The 18,109-nt window shown below is 40.4% G+C and overlaps 1 protein-coding gene across 5 annotated transcripts in view; it reads right to left on the reverse strand.

Annotated features, from left to right (window-relative positions):
* The window catches only part of LYST (lysosomal trafficking regulator), a 172,458-nt gene extending 154,568 nt beyond the window's left edge, over positions 1-17,890 (reverse strand). For 3 of the 5 annotated variants that reach the window (XM_082720726.1, XM_082720724.1, XM_082720722.1), the window contains exon 1: positions 17,740-17,890. The gene's annotated coding sequence lies outside the window, so the exon portion shown is untranslated. Of the gene's footprint in view, positions 1-1,482; positions 1,648-4,692; positions 4,767-17,739 lie in introns of those variants that run through there. The other 2 variants (XM_082720723.1, XM_082720725.1) reach the window with 2 other exon arrangements.
* Between the last annotated feature and the right edge of the window lie 219 nt (positions 17,891-18,109).

The following is an 18,109-nucleotide window of genomic DNA, read 5'->3' on the forward strand; positions in this document are numbered from 1 at the left end:
CTCTCTCTCTGCCTGCCTCTCTGCCTGTTTGTGATCTGTGTGTCAAATGAATAAATAAAATCTTAAAAAAGAAAAGAAAAGAAAAGAAAAGAAAAGAAAAGGGGGGATACAGGCATACAGACAGAGAGAGCAGCTCAAGTCAAGTCCCTGACAGAATTATGTTAAGTTTGGTATAAAAATGTAAAATGAGAAGCAGACAGATAAGGATGGAGAGAGTAGTGACCAAGGGTAAGTAAAAAGAACTTCTGGTGGGCTGAGAGCTCGGCAGAGGTCAAAACCCATGAATTTTGGGTAGAATCACTTTTCTCGGATGGTTGAGACTCTCTAGCAGGGCTCAGCTGCTTGGATCTAGCATCAGATAGCGCAGACTGTGTCACCGATGTAGAAATGAGAGTTTTGGTGGGTGGAGGAAGGGAAAGAGAACTAAAGTACAAGCAGGAGAACAATCCATATGGTCAAAACAGGGATACAGACTGGTGAGGAAAGAGAAAAAGGCCAGGCAGATGTTGATACACAAGCTACAATACAGGCAGGCAATCAATCTCTCTGAGCTCAAAGAATAAAAAATGAGGGAATATTAAAAGGAAAAAAAAACCCATGAGGGAATAAAGGATACTGGAATTTTTAGATTTCTGAAACAAGCAGTTCAGATGATAACACCCAGAATGTAACCATTCAAGCAGGTGTCTGAAATGCTGGTTACGGTCACTGCAGTTGAGTAAACCATGACGCTAGTTTTTTGGACAACAGATCATCGTTAGCTCTTAAAACAAAAGCTCCGTGATGACAGGGATTTTGACTGTTGCATTTACTGCAAAATCTACAGCATCTAGACCACCACGTGGCACAACTATTTGCTGAATTTTTCAAATGAATGATATGGGTTTCTCTCAGGGTTCCCATTATGTCCACTTATCTAATGAAGCCCTTACAGTGAGTCGAAATTAGGCTGAGTTATCAGCTCCTCTCGTTATCTCCTTAACCTTCTGGAAATGAAATGGTCAATAAAATTAGTTAGCAGCAGCTCTGCTTTTATTGAGTGAGACTCCCCACAGACATCTGGACAGTTGACTATATCTTAGCTCTGTTCTGGTTCTGTGATTAATTGCCACAACGCATTATCCAAAAGATCACAGAATTAAGCTATTACCCGCAGTCCTGTGGATGCTGACACAGTCATTTCCTTGACATGCAGTATAAAACTACTACACCTCCCCTACACCAAGTCATCACTGCCTATGCTCTTCAGTCTTAGGCATTTTTAAATACCCTGTCATTTCTGTGTTTTAACCAGTGCTACCAAAAATATTACAGTGACCACTGAAAATAAAATCTCAAGCTCAACAGCAGAATAAGGGCTCCTACATTACCAAGTTTCCTCTCCAAGAACTATCAAATCTATCATTCATTCACTCATTCATAAATTCAACCAAAATTTATTATTCAATAAATATTTTAATAAATATGTACTGATCTCCTTACTCATTATTTTCCTAGGTGTTGAATCTGTTGTGAATAGTCAGCATTGTGATGGTGGTGAAAACAAAGGCAGAAGAGTGTGAATCCAGCAACTACTGGCCGCCACATAACGTGAAGTTGGGCTTCCTTTTACATGAGATGTCCATCCCACAGAGTTACTATGTAGATCTATAAAAATTATATAACATCAGTAAACATTCTTGGCAAACAGAGTTCCCTCTAGGTGCCCAGCACTCGGTGATGGTAGAGTGTGCCATCTGGAGGAGGAAAGAGATCATCACAATCCCTCCTCGGAGCAGTGTGTATGGAAATGTCAATGTTAGACTTTATGACCATACAGTTTTCAAGGAAGCACTGAAAATAAAAGTAGGGAGTACTAGTATATTTTGTTCTTTCCATGTCTTGTGACTTCTACAGAGGAGGAGTAGAGGAAAAATACAATAAGAAAGCTCATAATAATGAAATTTACTCTCAAAGCCTGATTAGAAATCATACCTTTTCCTCATGAAATGTTAATATCTGAAGGTCTCAACTCCTAATTTTCATCAAATGCCCAAAGTCCTGGCAAATTCATTTTTAAAATAATATTATGCTTGCCTAAATTTCTTAATTAATATAATACTAGAGAAATTACCTCTGGAAAGAATTTTTTTTAGAAATGTATTATGTACCAAAAAGGAGGAGACTGCTATCAACTGCAGGATTATTGAGAGCACCAAACACTACACGACACGTAATAATAAATATTCAATGAATTCTGCTGAACCAGAACCTGCGGTGATTTGAAGCAGCCTTCTTGAAAATAAGGGCTGGTCATTATGGACTATTAATTATGCTAAATCCCATCTCTCCAGAGTTCAATACATATGGAATATAGACTGATTAATGACTTTCCCAAAGATCTCATATATTCTTTGCAACACAACACTAAAAATTAAAAACCCTTCGGGAAAACAATAATAACACTATTTATGCCATTTCATAAGTGATATAAATAAAGGTATGAACGTGAATAAGTTAGAATCACACATTTTCACAATGGCAGAAACTTTAGGCATCATATTCTCCATCCCCACATTCTACAGATGACAAAAACTGAAGACCACAGGTCCGCTCTCCCACAGTTAAATCCCATGACGGTTGCCTTAGGAGTTACATGATATTTTTAGAGCTAATTAATGAGAACTAAAACAGCCAAGTTTAGAAGACACAGCCTTTCTTCTTCGGTCAGGTCAATTAAAAATTAGACATGGGCAAAGAAGTTTCCTTAACACTAAATACTATCTCTAAATGTTATCCAGAACCTTTACTCAAATCCGCTAGATTGCAATCTGTACACCTGGAAACAAGCTTCAAAAACCTCTCTCTACAAACTTTTGGTTGTTGCACTAAGTGCAACTGCAATTGGGCAGTAATCCGGTCACTCTGTCCTATGCAGTTTCACTCCTCCAGGCTAATATCCTGCCACCCCAAACTTCTCAAGGTGTTCTATAGCTTCATGCTATCTTTCCCCATGGGTTTCCACATTTCCCATTTACATCAAGAAGTAAATGAACTGGGGGCGGGGGGGGGGGTGGGGACAAGAAGCAAAACACTCTGCTCCTCCTAGAAAGAAGTATTTACATTTTAACAAGAAGCAACACCTTCAGTCTAACTGAAATTACAACATAAGAGGGGTAGAAGTTGGCTCTGATATAGATGTTCCATATTAAAAATGTAGGACTACAGGGGCACCTGGGTGGCTCAGTTAAGCATCTGCTTTGGGCTTAGATCATGATCCCAGGGTCCTGGAATCAAGCCCCACATCAGGCTCCCTGCTTGGCGGGGAGCCTGTGTCTCCCTCTCCTGCTCCCCCTGCTTGTGCGTGTGTGCATTCTCTCTCTGTCTCTCTCAAATAAATAAACAATAAATAAAATCTTTAAAAGAAAAATGTGGGACTACAATAATCCTTAACCAGTAAATGTGGGGCGGGAAATAGCTGTGCTGTTCCTACTTTTATTCTGCATTATGCCTTTAGGCTAAGTTAAAGTACAAAAATGTGCTGAAATATTTTCAATTTATGTAGAATTGCATAGGCTGATAAAGAAAACTCAATAAAATGAAAAGGGCAGTGGTTCAGAGCAAAGGGTAGAAATCTAAGAAAGCAATAGCCCCAGGAAAGTGAACATACTATTTTTTTTCATATTTCAGGGAGTCCCCAAACAACACTGCCTGCTCCCCTCCCCCTCTCCAAGCTTAACACTCTCAATTCTCTCTATCGTGCTTGCCTGGACACCTGTGATTGGCCCAGAGAGAAGTCATCGTGGCTCCTCATTTGACAAAACTGGTCCAGGCACGGTGTAGCAAGGCAGAATTTTAAAATAAATTCAGAGGAAATGACACCAAAATGTATCGAAGTTAAGCCTTTCAACAAGCAGTTCGGTTTCCCTAAAACAGATTGGGCAACTAGATATCTCTGAAGAGCCTGCATTTGATCCCGAGCACCATAAAAGAATGAAAATTGAGACACCTGTGGTTATAGTGAGGCAGCAATAAACAACCATGAAGGCTCATCCAGGTAGATCATCCGTTCTCTCCCCTGCTTTACTTCTCTGCTGGAAGAATGTGCTAAAAATTTCATACTGCATAGCTGAGATGTCCTCAAAACAAATCTCTGGGTTTCTACAGAATAACGATAATGACGACGGAGCTGCCATCTACAAGCGACTACTACCCATCAGGCACTCCTAAAAGCACTCCCCTACAGCTGTTGGTTTAATCCTCACAACAATCTCATAAGTATAATTAGATCCCTACTTGTCACATGTTAAAAGCTGAAGCACAGTAAGGTTAAGCAAGTGCTTCAGGTCACAGAGCTACTAAGTGTCAGAGGCAAGATTCAGATGCAGGAAATCTGTCTGTATTCTGCATAAGACTTTCTCTTCTCCGTCCAACAAACCAGCTCCTCCACCCTCACTGCTATTTCCGTGGATGGCCTCTACCCAGTCACTCAGGGAGAAACCAGAACAGCATTTCATCTGAGCCCAGTCAGTTCTTTGGCTTGACAGCAGCCACTTGCGAACTCTATGAACTTGGCTTCTTGGCTTCCTCTCTCTAAGCCTCAGTCTTATCTAGAAACGTGTCAAGTAGTTGTGGATATTTAAATTACACAAGATAACGCACATAAAATGCATTGCACAGTGCCGGGCACACTGTAGGAAGATCAATACTTACGATTATGATCACAACCTTGAATCTGTTTCTCCCCCTCCAACCTGAGGCCTGAGCGTCCTCGGCTCCTCGGCTCCTCTGCCACCCTCTTAACTGGTCAAACTGCCTGGTCGACTTTCCATCAAATCCAAATTCTATAACTGCTAAAACTGTCATTCACGTTTCTTAAAATAGTAAGCGACACTCCAGTTCTTAGGGAGGAAGTTTCTAACTCATTATTACTATTATCATTATGGTGCTCTGTACTTCCTCACTGTCCAACCTTCCTCAGCTCTCAGTAAAGGACACCCTCTACCGTTCCATAATTCCTCCTAAGGGTACTCACTTTCTCAACACGATTTCAAGAATGCTTTTTATCATGTTGCTGCTGCTATAGAAATTCCTATTAATTCCCAGTTAATTACTTTCTACGTGACTCTTAGGACTCACCACATTGTGTTACAGTACTGTATTGTTTCTTTCCAAACTAGATTATACTTCCCTTAAGAAGGGGAGTTGGGTCTCATTTGTTAAAACAAACAAGCATACAATATTTCTTGCCTAACACAGTGCCATGAATAGTAAGCGCTCAACAAATAAACACCAATTCACTTAATACTAACTACAATAGAAAACATTTTAATATTCAAATTACTTTAGGAAATCTTCCTGCAGCTAACGCTTTCAGAAAGAGCCACATTTACAAAAGCCTTTTTCCATTCCTTAGCAAGCATTTAAGATACTAAGGAAAGTGCTACAGAAACATGTAGAAATTTCAACAAAATCTTCTTAGATTAAAAACAAAAAACTTCAGCAATAAAATCTTGGATGTTTATTCTTCCTATGTTAAAGATTATAATGCAGTGTATACAGTTTAAGAGCTCTTTAAAACCAATTCTAGAAATAATGGTTTTCCATAACTCTTAAGGAGACAAATAAATAGAGCTTGGCATCTTATCTTAAATGTGAAATGAAAACAATAAAAATAATTTCTATAGCAACATCATAATGATCAGTAGTTTCTAATATATATTTTGTATAAGGTAAAAGACTTTGTAATATAAGTTTCTGAAATACTGAACACAGATATGTACAAGCTTTGAAGATACCACAGAAGTGTACATAGCAATAGTTTCCTCTTATTCCTTCATAATTCTTATAGACACAGTGAAAATTAGCTTTATTCTAAAAACCATTTAGTTGGGACAGTCAAGTACAGACAAATGCATTCACTGCTATAAAACTTTTCACATCAAGAAAGATTAACAGTGAGATCAAATTCAGATCCAGCTGCTTAATCTACTGCTCTTTAACCATCCATGAAGATGGACAGATAGTAGGAGAGAAGGGCATAGGGAGTGAGAGTGATAGAGAATATATATATATATATATATATATAGCAAATGCATTTCAGATTCAACTTACATTTAATATTATTTTTCTGCATCATTGAGTATCATCACAGTTTAGTTTCTACCACTACGGCAAAAATGTAGACACGTGCAAAGACAAAGGGTTAAAGTTATAAATGAGTTACATACAAGAAACCAAACACTATCACTTTGAGTAGTGTATAAGGCATTTTTTGGCTATGAGATTATTTTCTTAAAATCTGTTAAAATGGTTCAAGAATTCGATGGCACAAAGAATACTACACTAAAAGTCAAGGGACTTTGGGTTTTCTATTTTGCCTCAACACTCTAGGATCTCAGGTAAAATGCTTAACCTTTCTGATCCTGATTCTTCTTATACATATTAAAACAAAAATAAAACTAGATGATCTCTATCTTTAAGGCTGTGAACTTTCAAGATAGTACAGCATTCAGAAAATAGTAATACAGTAACAGTAAACATCAAATTTCATTTAAGATTAAAATCACACATTCCAGGGACACCTCGGTGGCTTAGTCTGTTAGGCGTCCAACTCTTGGTTTTGGCTCAGGTCATGGCCTCATCTCAGATAGACAGACAGAGTCCCAGCAGGCTCCACCCTGTGCAGAGTCTGCTTGAGATTCTCTCCCTCTCCCTTTGCCCTCCCCAGACTTTCTCTCTCAAGTAAATAAGTAAACTCTTTTTTAAAAATTATACATTCTAGGGGCACCTGGGCAGCTCAGTGGGTTAAGCCACTGCCTTCGGCTCAGGTCATGATCTCAGGGTCCTGGGATCGAGTGCCGCATTGGGCTCTCTGCTCAGCAGCGAGCTTGCTTCCCTCTCTCTCTCTCTGCCTGCTTCTCTGTCTACTTGTGATCTCTCTCTGTCAAATAAATAAATAAAATCTTAAAAAAATTATACATTCTAAATGTTCCCTTAAATTGTGCATAATCAAGTTCTGTCAAAACTACCTTACTGGGATTCTATTTTTCAGAAATAGTGTGTAGAGAAAATAAATATCTTTCAGCTGTATGGATTATATGATTTCAAAAACAGTCTCCAAAATATTCAAATACAGGAAAAAAAGAACAGTTACCAGCATTACCCCCTTTGGAAGCATTATTAAAGAGGAAATCCAGAGAACAGTAAAGGATTTTAATCTTTAATGAACTCTAAGTTATAATGCAATAAAGATCTAATGAAGTCTAGACAAGAAAATATTAATAAGCAGCATAAAAGCAAGCTGATAGGTATAAGCAGCTGTTCTACAAGTTACACCAGTAAAACCTCCCTTTGGCATTGGCCAGGATACACTGAACTGTGCACTTCAATGAATCCATACCCAGAAGCAATAACAATGAATGCATTTTATGAACTGATAAATGTTTTGTTGCCCTTTCAAATAAGCCACATTAATATACTAAAAGAGGAAATCATTCTTAGCATTGTTTAATTTCACACTCATCCAAACTCAAATAATTACACTGCTAAAATAATATGAATGCAATTATGATTATTCTTCTTCAACCTAAGGAACACAGACAAGTGAACTACAGAACTAATAAGAATTCTATTATAGCAAATCACATTTTGATCAGAGCAATCTTAAAGATGGAAGAGAAAGGAAAAATTAATATACTATTACTGCTCTTTAAGAGTTCATAATACTCAAATGAGCATGTAGAATTTGTTTCACTTATGCTAAATAAATTACTGAAAACACATTTGGCCAAAAATCAAATGCTACAACAAAAAAATTTAAACGTACTTAACCAAAATATATTTCCAGTAAGCAAAGATACAGTTACCTTTGAAACAGTCAAGCACAAAAACAAGTTCCTAAAAAAATAGCGAATCCATCCCAACAACAATCTTGGGGGTGGGACGTGGTTAAACCATGCCAAAAAAACCAGGCTTGAAAGTAGAGAAAAAATAGCCAACAACATTATCACAAAATTAGAACAAATAATACTAAAATTTATATGGAACCACAAAAGCCAAATAGCCAACCTGATCTTCTGTTTTAATGCTTTTATTTATTTATACACACACATCACATCACATCTTCTTTATCCATTCATCTATATATGGATACTTTGGCTGCTTCCATAATTTGGCTAGTGTAAATAATGCTGATATACACACGGGGTACATGAATACCTTTAAATAAGTGTTAGGCAAACCAGTCTTGAGAAAGAAGAATAAAGCTAGAGGTATCACAATCTCAGATTTCAATATTTACTACAAAGCTGTACTAATCAAAACAATAGGGTACTGGAACAAAAACAGAAACATATATTAACAGAACAGAATAGAGAGCCCAGAAATGGACCCATGCTTCTATAGTCATATAATTTACAACAAAGGAGGCAAGAATATACAATAGGAAAAAGACAGTCTCTACTAACCCACTTTCTTATACTATACACAGAAATTAACTCAAAAAGACTGAAGACTAAATGTGAGACCTGAAACCATAAAAATCACAGAAGAGTGCTCAGACAGTAATGTCTTTGATACCAGCCATAGAAACATTTTTCTAGATCTCACAAGGCAAGAAAAAACAAAAGCAAAACTAAACTATTGTGATTACACCAAATAAAAAGCTTCTACACAGTGAAGGAAACCATCAACAAAACAAAAAGGCAACGTGTTGAATGGCAGACAATGTCTGCAAATGATATATCTAATAAGGGGTTAATACCCAAAATCTATAAAGAATTTGTATACACCAATACCAAAAACCAAATAATCTGATTAATAAATGGCCAGGCGACCTGAATAGACATTTTTCCAAAGAAGACATACAAATGGATATCAGACACATGAAGAAATGCTCAATATTGTTAATCATCAGAAAAATGCAAATCAGAACCACAGTAAGATGTCACCTTAAACATGACAGAACAGCTAGAATCAGAAAGGCAAGAAATGACAAATTGAGGATGTGGAGAGAAAGGATACACTGTTGGTGGGAATGTACACTGGTGCAGCTACTGTGTAAAGCAGTGTGAAGCTTCCTCAGGATGCTAAAAACAGAACAATCCTACGGTCGAATTATTCCACTACTGGGTATTTAACCAAATAAGGTGAAAACACTCGAAAAGATAGATGCCCCTTATGTTTATCGCAGCATTATTTACAGTAGCTAAGATGTGGAAACAACCCAAGTGTCCATTAATAGATGAATGGATAAAGAAGATCTGGTATATAAACACAATGGAATATTATTCAGCCATAAAAAAGAACACAATCTTGCCATTTGCAATGACAAGGGAAGAGCTCGAAAGTATAATGCTAAGCGAAATAAGTCAGAGAAAGATAAATGTTAGGATTTCACTCATATGTGGAGTTTAAGAAACAAAATAAATGAGCAAAGAAAAAAAGAGAAACAAACAACCCCAGACTCTTAAATACAGAGAACAAACTGGAGGTTGCCAGAGGGCGGGAGGTGGGGGAGATGGGCAAAATAGATCAAGGGGCTTAAGAGTACCCCCAGTGTGATGAGCACTGAGTAATATTCAGAACTGCTGAATCATTATAGCACCTAAAACTAATATAACACTGTTAATTATATTTCAATAATAAATAAAGAATAGCATGTCAAAGAAACAAAAATCCAAAAAGAAGAGGAAAGAAAATTAATATATACCAATATTTATCAAATGTATAACTAGACTTCAAGTATCATCCCAAATATATATGACATACAATATATAACATATATAAATTGCATAATTATATCAGGTATAATTATATATAACAATATTCAAAAGTACCACATAACAGAAATATTAAACTGTTATGATTTTAGACAGTTGAAATATCCAGAAATAGTCAAGAATGCTAGCCAGTAAATTCGATAAGTTGCTCCTAGAAACCACATTTCTCTGGTCTAGAAGCCTATATTCTTTTCAAAAACTTCTTAAGAGAGAAGAGACTTATTTTAATTTTTAATTTTTGAAAACTGTTGAAAAGATTTATTTACCCATCTGAGAGAGAGAGCGTGCACAAGCCTGCGCAGAGCCCCATTGGGGTGGGGGTAGATCCCACAACCCTGAGATTAGGACCTGAGCAGAAACCAAGAGTCACATGCTCAACCTACTGAGCCACCCAGGCACGTGATAGAAGAGACTTCTTAAAAGAGACTTTGCAGCGGCGCCTGGGCAGCTCAGTCATTAAGTGTCGACCTTTAGCTCAGGTCATGATCCCCGAGTCCTAGGACTGAGCCCCGAATTGGGCTCCCTGCTGAGCAGGGAAACTGCTTTTCTCTCCCCCCTCCCCTTGCTTGTGTTTACATTAATAAAAAAATAACTTTATAACATCTTACAGTTTTCAGGTAAGATCTCAAGAGCATTTTATTCATCTACCAGAAGAAGTCCATATATTAAGACCTCTATTTTACTTATTTGTAAAAAGTTGGTCTTCTACAATCTGTCAGAGTCAAAGAATGAAAGGAGAAGATGCCTTAGCAAGAAAGTAGCAGGAATAAAAACTTAGCAGGTTGCGGGTTGTAGGAGATACAATTCTGGAGTCAGACTGAGGCTCCAGCATCCCTAGATCTTTGATTCCCCATTCAGAGAATGAGAAGATGGAATTTAGCTCTTGTTACTTTTTAAGTAGTGTTCCTGAAATGTGCTAATGTTGCAATATAGAGAAAGAAACTTTGGTCAAAGCTATTTGATAAAAACTAATCAACACAAATTATATTAAAAAAATCAGTGTTATGGGATCAGAAATCCTGAACTAATAAGCCTTACACTTATGTGTACACACCATCCTCCTCCTAAAAACTGAAGAGGAAAAAAAAAAAAAAAAAAAAAAAAGGAACCCTAGACTTAGTTAGTCCACAACCTAAATGTCACCTTACAGTATTTCACCAAATTAGGAATTCTCTCTTCAATAAACACTTTCTACCTATTTCAGCTTCTGATAGGTTGTAGTTATTACAAAGTTTGTCATACTTAATTTAAAATGTATCTTCATCTTACTTATTTCCATTACAACAAAATTACTAACTAGACCTTAGCCAGGAGGCATTGGTTGGAAATCCAGCTCCCTCCTAGTTTTTAACCCCTCATCTCCATTGGCTTCTTTACTGCCTAAAGTAAACAGACATGTATATCCTGTTAATACCTCCCTCTTTCAAGATTACTCAAGAGTGTAAGAGGTGCCTCTCTGGGCACCTCAGTCTGACTTTTGCCCACACTCCTCTCCCAAAACTAGTCAGGCCAAGATCAACAACTTTCTAATTGCCAACGCACATTCCAGTCCTTATCATATTTGACCTCTCTGAAGAACATAAGGCATATGAAATGACGAATCATTCATTCCTTGAATCTCTCCTTTCTGGATTTATGAGATAACAAATCTCTTTTGGCTTTCCTTCTACCCTGCCTAACCACTCCTGTTCAGTCTCCCTAGTTGGAATCTTCTTTACCAGCTCCTTCATGATGGTGAGTTCCTGGATTCTATCCACTGCCTCACTTCTCTTTCTTTGTGTTTTCTTTTGATGATCTCATCTACTTCTAAGGTTTCTAGTATGACCTATGCGTTAATGGATTCCAAATTTTCATATAGAGATGGATAGATTTTCATATAGAGATGAATCCAGAACTTCTTTCAAATCTCCACACTCTCATAGAACAAAACATACCCAGAACATTTTAGGGCAGTAATATAGAGCTAAAGAGAATAATCTTAGCCTAGTAAGCTCCATTCATGTCCCTCTAATTTAGGGGTCCATTCATTCTCAACATCCACAGCCCCTTTCCAAGGTGATAGGTCCTCTAGTTACCTGTCACTAATAAGACTAAACATCTTGATTTGCCTACGACAGTTCTGGTTTGTGCCTGCTGTCCCAGAGTAACTATTAACGACATTCTTTTTCATTTTCAAAATAACACTTGTTTGGTCAATAAATTATATGATCACCCTACTTGCCCATCCATCCTTCCTGATTTTTTTTACATACAACTAGATGAGTCTTTCTTCCTCTCTGGATTCTTTGCTCACTAGCTTTAGGAACCCTAGTTCCATTGCTAAGAAACATCGTTCTATCCCTCACCTTTACATAAGGCAATCATTTCATCTCCTCCTCTTAATACATTACATCACTGTATACACACAGATCTCAGGCCAAGAAGACAAGTTAGCATTATTCTGACTATCACCTGGTTTCCAAGGTGACTTGTGCATCATTATTATGCCATTTTATCCATTTCTCAGGCTACATTATAGCTATATTTATAGTTGTCAACTGCTGACTTTGAGTCCTTAATCTCCATTTACAGAGAACTTCGTCATACAACTCCCGCTTCCTCTCCATACAAGATCTGTTATTCTGAGGGCTGCATTATCTATAAGAACAAATAATCTCTATATACTAGGATTCAGAATTTTTATTTCCTCTTCTTCAATGACCTCTACTTTGTAGAGAGTAAGCATGGTTTAGTAGGTGGTTGTGAAAAATAAGTATGATAACCTATGGAAGGCATGTAGTATGGTGACTAGTATACAGTTCTCAATAAATGGTAGCTTTTATTAATTTACAATTGCTGTAATTAGCACTATTAGTCTTGGCTACCTACTATCACTGGTTGTACATTGGCCTATATCATCACCTGCAACTGTTTCCACTCGAGAGCCTGAGAGTTAGGATCTCCCATCATGTGCCTACTCTTCCATCCTTAGTAGCCCTTCCCGCCCATGAATCCTACAGCTCCTCACTGAGATTCTTCACCCTCTTTGTTCTGCACATTCCTCAGACCCGTCCTGGCTTGGCTGTCTTCCTTAATCAAGCAGGATGCCTCTGGCTCAGCCTTTCCATTAGCAACCTCATCATCACCCAGTCCCTTGACTTTATACCATCCCCCAACCCAAGTTCTACATCATACCCTCCCTTCCAATGCTCATCCAGATTCAGTGCTTTCTGCACCATTACATAGAGCTACTGGAGAAAACTCCTTAACCATTCTGATTGGCTGCTTTCCTCATTAGTGATTTCAGGGGTGTTTATCACTATACAGCAATTAGGTCAGTGGTCCCTGATCAAGCCCCTTTCCCAATCACAACGGTAACTCTTCCCATGAACATACTCCAACCCATGTTCTTCTGCCTCAATTTCAGCAGATAAACAGCTCCATGGAGACAAGAGATGCCATCCTGGACTTGTACATATATTGTATTGGTACCTACTCTATTTCCTTTTCTTTTTTTTTTTTTTTAAACAGGAAGATGCATCACTGCCCTTCTTCAGGGTAACCCTTTCACCTGCACTCTTGTTCCCAACCTTTCCATTTCCTCTGAGTTTATGTCTGATTATCTACTTTCTCTTGAGACTTCAATTTTGTGACTTTAATTTTCTTTCCTCTTCAATGGACCCTTCTCATCAGTCCACTAAAGTTCCTTGACTCTTCCATCTTTAAGGAAAAACAAACCTTCCCCAATCACATCTCCCCACTCAAGCTTCTACCCACTGTCCTCTCTTCCTTACCAAAAGTATTTGAAAGGATGTGTTTGCTGAAAGAATGAAGACTTCTTTATTTGGTTAAGACTTTTCTGAGTTCCAGAGTGACCTACATATTTTGAAATTTTTAATTACATGTTACTTGGTTCTGATTTAAAAATAACTATTTTCACCAGACTGATGTGAACTGATGAATTTCACATCTCCAAATCTGTTCCTCCACCTACATTTTCAAATTTAAGATCAATTACCAGCATCACCATTCACCCAGTCAGACAATCTAGAATGCTTAAAGCCCACTTTGATTCCTCCTTTTCTTTTATCCTGTATCTAAGTAAGTCCTTTCTAAAATCTACCACATATGTCCCCTTCATGTCTTCCCTGGGCTCCTACCATTGAGGCCTCCTCTTCTGATGCTACTTCACAGCGATGTTGTGAGAGTTAAATACAATAATAAATGGGAATGCACTCTGTAAGATGAGAGGTACTTAAGATTATTTAATATTATCACACCTTTGGCAAAGTGAGCAAGAGGTTAGTATGACTTGTTCTTAAAAAAACAACTCTGTGTCTTAATAATCAGTGCCTTGTTTTCTAATCACAAATTACAAAGCATCTGCTTGGCAATCTGATCTATAATTCTTCTAGATATCACTTAGTGTCAAGATGTTCAGTGTATAGTTTCTAGGCTTCACTACCCACCCCCGACTCCATTCTTAAATTTAAAATATGTGATTCTTCAGGTTTCTGGCAAAAATCCTCTATCCTCTTTCCTTTGTAAAGACGAGTGGTTACAGTTGTATAAGCATTTCTGAGTATGTGCAGTATTCTTTCTTATCGTTCATCTATTTCTTCCACTCATTAAAAGTGACTAGAAGTTCTCTTATTCCTCATGTATTTGGAGTTTCAATTTCAAGGAATCACATTTGGATGCAATGATGACTAGCCTTTTGGAAAACTGTTTAATTCTTTTCTTGATGAATTAAAAAGATCACACTTTAAGCATTACGTTTTCATATTATTAAATAAGATCCCCCCCTTAATAGACCTGAAAAGCATTCAAAGTTTCCAAATGTATCAGGTCTCTCTCAATTACTATAAATCAAGGTCAAGAGAATTAAGAGAAACAAGGAAAGGAAATAGCAAAAGAAAGTAGGATCCAAGAGAATATGGCATTCCCACTGACTCCAAGTTCATCTTATAACTAGTTATTAATCTGACAGCTTTAAAAATATACATTCAGAATATATTTAGGTTGAAAATCCATTTAAAAACATTAGTTTATAACCTAGGTTCTTAATGTGAGGGTTAGACCTTAAACTCAAGGAGCCTGATATAGTTTTGATACATATTTTACAAGCCAAATTCTATTGTTCCAAAAACTGCATAATTTGATGAAAAGATCTCCATGTAACATGTGATGGCCCATTTATTTCAAGCCATCTTTAATGAAACTAAAGAATTAGGATAATCCCTCTATATTACTGACTCATTAATAAAGTATTAAAAACACAGGTCATTTCCACTGTAATTTCACAAATGGCCAAGTGAAGCCATGTTTGATAACAAGATTTCTGAGGCTTAAAAAAAATTCTTGAACTTAAGCCAGTCATCTAAACATAATATGGAAAAAGATTAATCATTTGAGGTGTTCACATTACAAAGGTACTCCGAAATTCTGGATTATATGGCCTTCTCTACAACTGAAACTAACAAACAGATGCTCTGAGGGCAAGCATATAAGAACAAAACTGCCCTTGGTGAAATGAAATGACTAAGTTGGTCCAAAAGAACTAAAAAGAAAATGAGTATGGAAAAATATTTGGCAGTTTATGGGTGAAAATATTAAGCCCCTGGTAAAGTCAAGGTAATGTAACATCTTCAGTGCAAAGTCACTGCAACTACAGCTAATAATATCTAATTGGACATCTCATTTTACTGTTTCCTAACCAACCCCTCATAAACCTCATCTCAGTACATGTGTACTTCATCTTTTTTTTTTTAATTTAATTATTTATTTGACAGAGAGAGAGATCACAAGCAGGCAGAGAGGCAAGCAGAGATAGGGGAGGAAGCAGGCTCCCTGCCAAGCAGAGAGCCTGATGCGGGCTTGATCCCAGGACCCTAAGATCATGACCTGAGCCAAAGGCAGAGGTTTTAACCCACTGAGCCACTCAGGTGCCCCTGTGTACTTCATCTTTACACTCGCTTAGGAAAAACACTGTGATAACTGTAAGTCTCCTCTTGAGTCTACTCTCAGTTCTTCTGAAATCAACCACTCCATCAGTTCCACTCTGTCCAAATTATAATCACCTCTAGCCTGAATTATGGCAAGGGTCCCTGAGCTAACATCCCTGCTTCCACTGCTGCCCAATCCTTCCCCCTGGCCCAAATTGCCTATTCTCCACTCCAGCCACCAGGGTGACCCTTTAAACAGCCTGTTGTATCTCTTCTCTATTCAAAGGGATGACTCCCCTCCTCACTCAGAATGTTAGACCAAGTCCGTCCAAAGGCCTACAAGGCCTCACCCAACCTGATTTCCCATTCCTACTTAACTGACTTCAATTCTACTCTTACTTTACTCACTGCACCATAGCCAAATCAGCCTTTGAGCCCTGTACACTCCTGCGTCAAAGCTTTTGCAAGTGCCTTTCTTGCTGCTTCAACACTCTTCCCCTAGAGAGGGGTATGGAGTACTTTCCCACTTCTTCTGATCTTGGGCTCAAATGCCACGTTCTCCAGGAAGTCTCCCCTGGCTACTTCTCCTTAAAATTGCAACCCTCTCCCCTTATCCTCCCCCTTTCCTGCTTTTTCATCTATAGTCCTTAACACAAAATGACATAGCACATATTTCATTATCTGAGATCCCCCACTAGGATGTAAGCTCCATTTATCTGTTCAGAAAACGGGCACACAGTCTATGCTCCCTAAATATTTACTAAATTTATACATCATTTTATAGCTTTCAAACTGCTTCCATGTGAGTTAAATTATATAATAACTCATTTTCTCCTAATTCCTCCAATCTTTAGGCAATAACAATATGGAGGACAGCAAAGAGCTATTGGGAAAAAAAGTTGCTGACGAGTTGCAAAGCTCTTTAAAACAGATACCCCGGATTAATAACTGCATCTATAAAATGAAAGCTCAGAGTCAACATCTTTATTAGCTTAAGGTTTCTGGGTGTGGAAGTTTAAAGCAGCAGCAGGCCAGCCAGGAGCCATCAGGAAGAAAAGCCCAATTCAGTCTGTCCTATCGATGTATCCCACAAACCCGGGGAAAATGAGAGCTGAACTCGGTGTTCAAGGAAATGCTGGTCTGCTTTCAGCACGAGACTTAACATTTTCTATCCGTTCGAAACAAGCCTCACCCACCACCAAGTGCGGTCGCGGGGTGCGGAGTCTGCCGTGCACACGGGGCTGGTTTGTTTTGTTCAGCCTGATAAGAGAGAAGGCCAAGGTGCGGCTCCTAACGCCTCGGATCCCGGCCCCTGCACCGCTCCACAGCCGTCGACCCGCACACGATGGGGTCAGCAGGGGCAGGGGTCTCCTGGGTCGCTTCTCTAACCGCTGAATCCTGCCGGAGGCGAAGGGGCCCCTCGGCCGGGCTCCAGGGACGCCCGCACAGACGGCAGACGTCGCGGGGACTCTCCGGAGCGTCTCGCTCCCCGGCCAGGGGGTCACAGGCGCGAGGAAGGCAGCAGAGCGAGGCACCGGGGGAGATGACAGCTGGGACCGCGCGGCGGGACCGGAGCGCAGGAGCGACCGCAGGGTGGCGGCGCGGAAACCGTCCGCTCCTGCCGTCGACCTGCGGTCCGGGCCGGGCGGGGGGACCCCGTGCCACCGCAGCACACTGCACACAAGACCCCGCCGTCGGCCGACCCGCCCTCCCCCGCGCCGGGAAATAAAGTTGGTGGCGGGCGGCCGCGGCGAGGGTCTGGGGGCAGCTCCCGCTCCCGCCCGCGGCTCAGCGGCTGCCCAGGGCTGCCCGGGCGCCGAGGGGGACGCCTCGGAGAGCCGGAGCGGGGAGGACGCCCGAGGACCGGCTTGGGGCCGACTCCCCCGCGCCCTCCGCCGGGTGGCCGCGAGCCCCCCGCTCCGGCTGGCCGCCGCCGCCCCCAAACCCCCGTCCCTCTAGGCCGCGGACGGTGTCGCGGACCCCCCGGCCGGCGTCATCGGCTGCCACGGCCGCCTTTTCCTGCTGTGGGCCGACCGCCGCGCGCTTCCACTCACCGGGAGAATCCCCCGTCGTCTTCGCTGTAGCTGCCGCCGCCGCCGCCGCGAACTCCCCACCCCCGCCCCCTCAGGTAACCCAGGAAACCGGGAACACCGCCCCCTCCCCTCCCCCGTCCGGACCCGACCCGGCCGCCTGCGCGTGCGCACCTGCCCCCCCTCGCGCGCCCCTCGCCCCGCCCCTCGCCGATAGGGCGCGTCGACGTCGCAGGCATGACGCGTGGGGCGGCCGGGCCAATGGGGCGGGGAGGGGGGCGGGCCGAGCCTCAGGGTGGGGGCCTAGGGGGTTTCTCTAGCTCGGTTGCGGCTTGCTTGGGGCCCTCGCCGGGTCTGCGCCTTGTGGGCCCGGCTGTGTTGGACGCCGGAGCGA

The sequence above is a fragment of the Mustela nivalis genome, assembly GCF_964662115.1.
Source record: "Mustela nivalis genome assembly, chromosome: 2".
NCBI classification, from domain to species: domain Eukaryota; kingdom Metazoa; phylum Chordata; class Mammalia; order Carnivora; family Mustelidae; genus Mustela; species Mustela nivalis.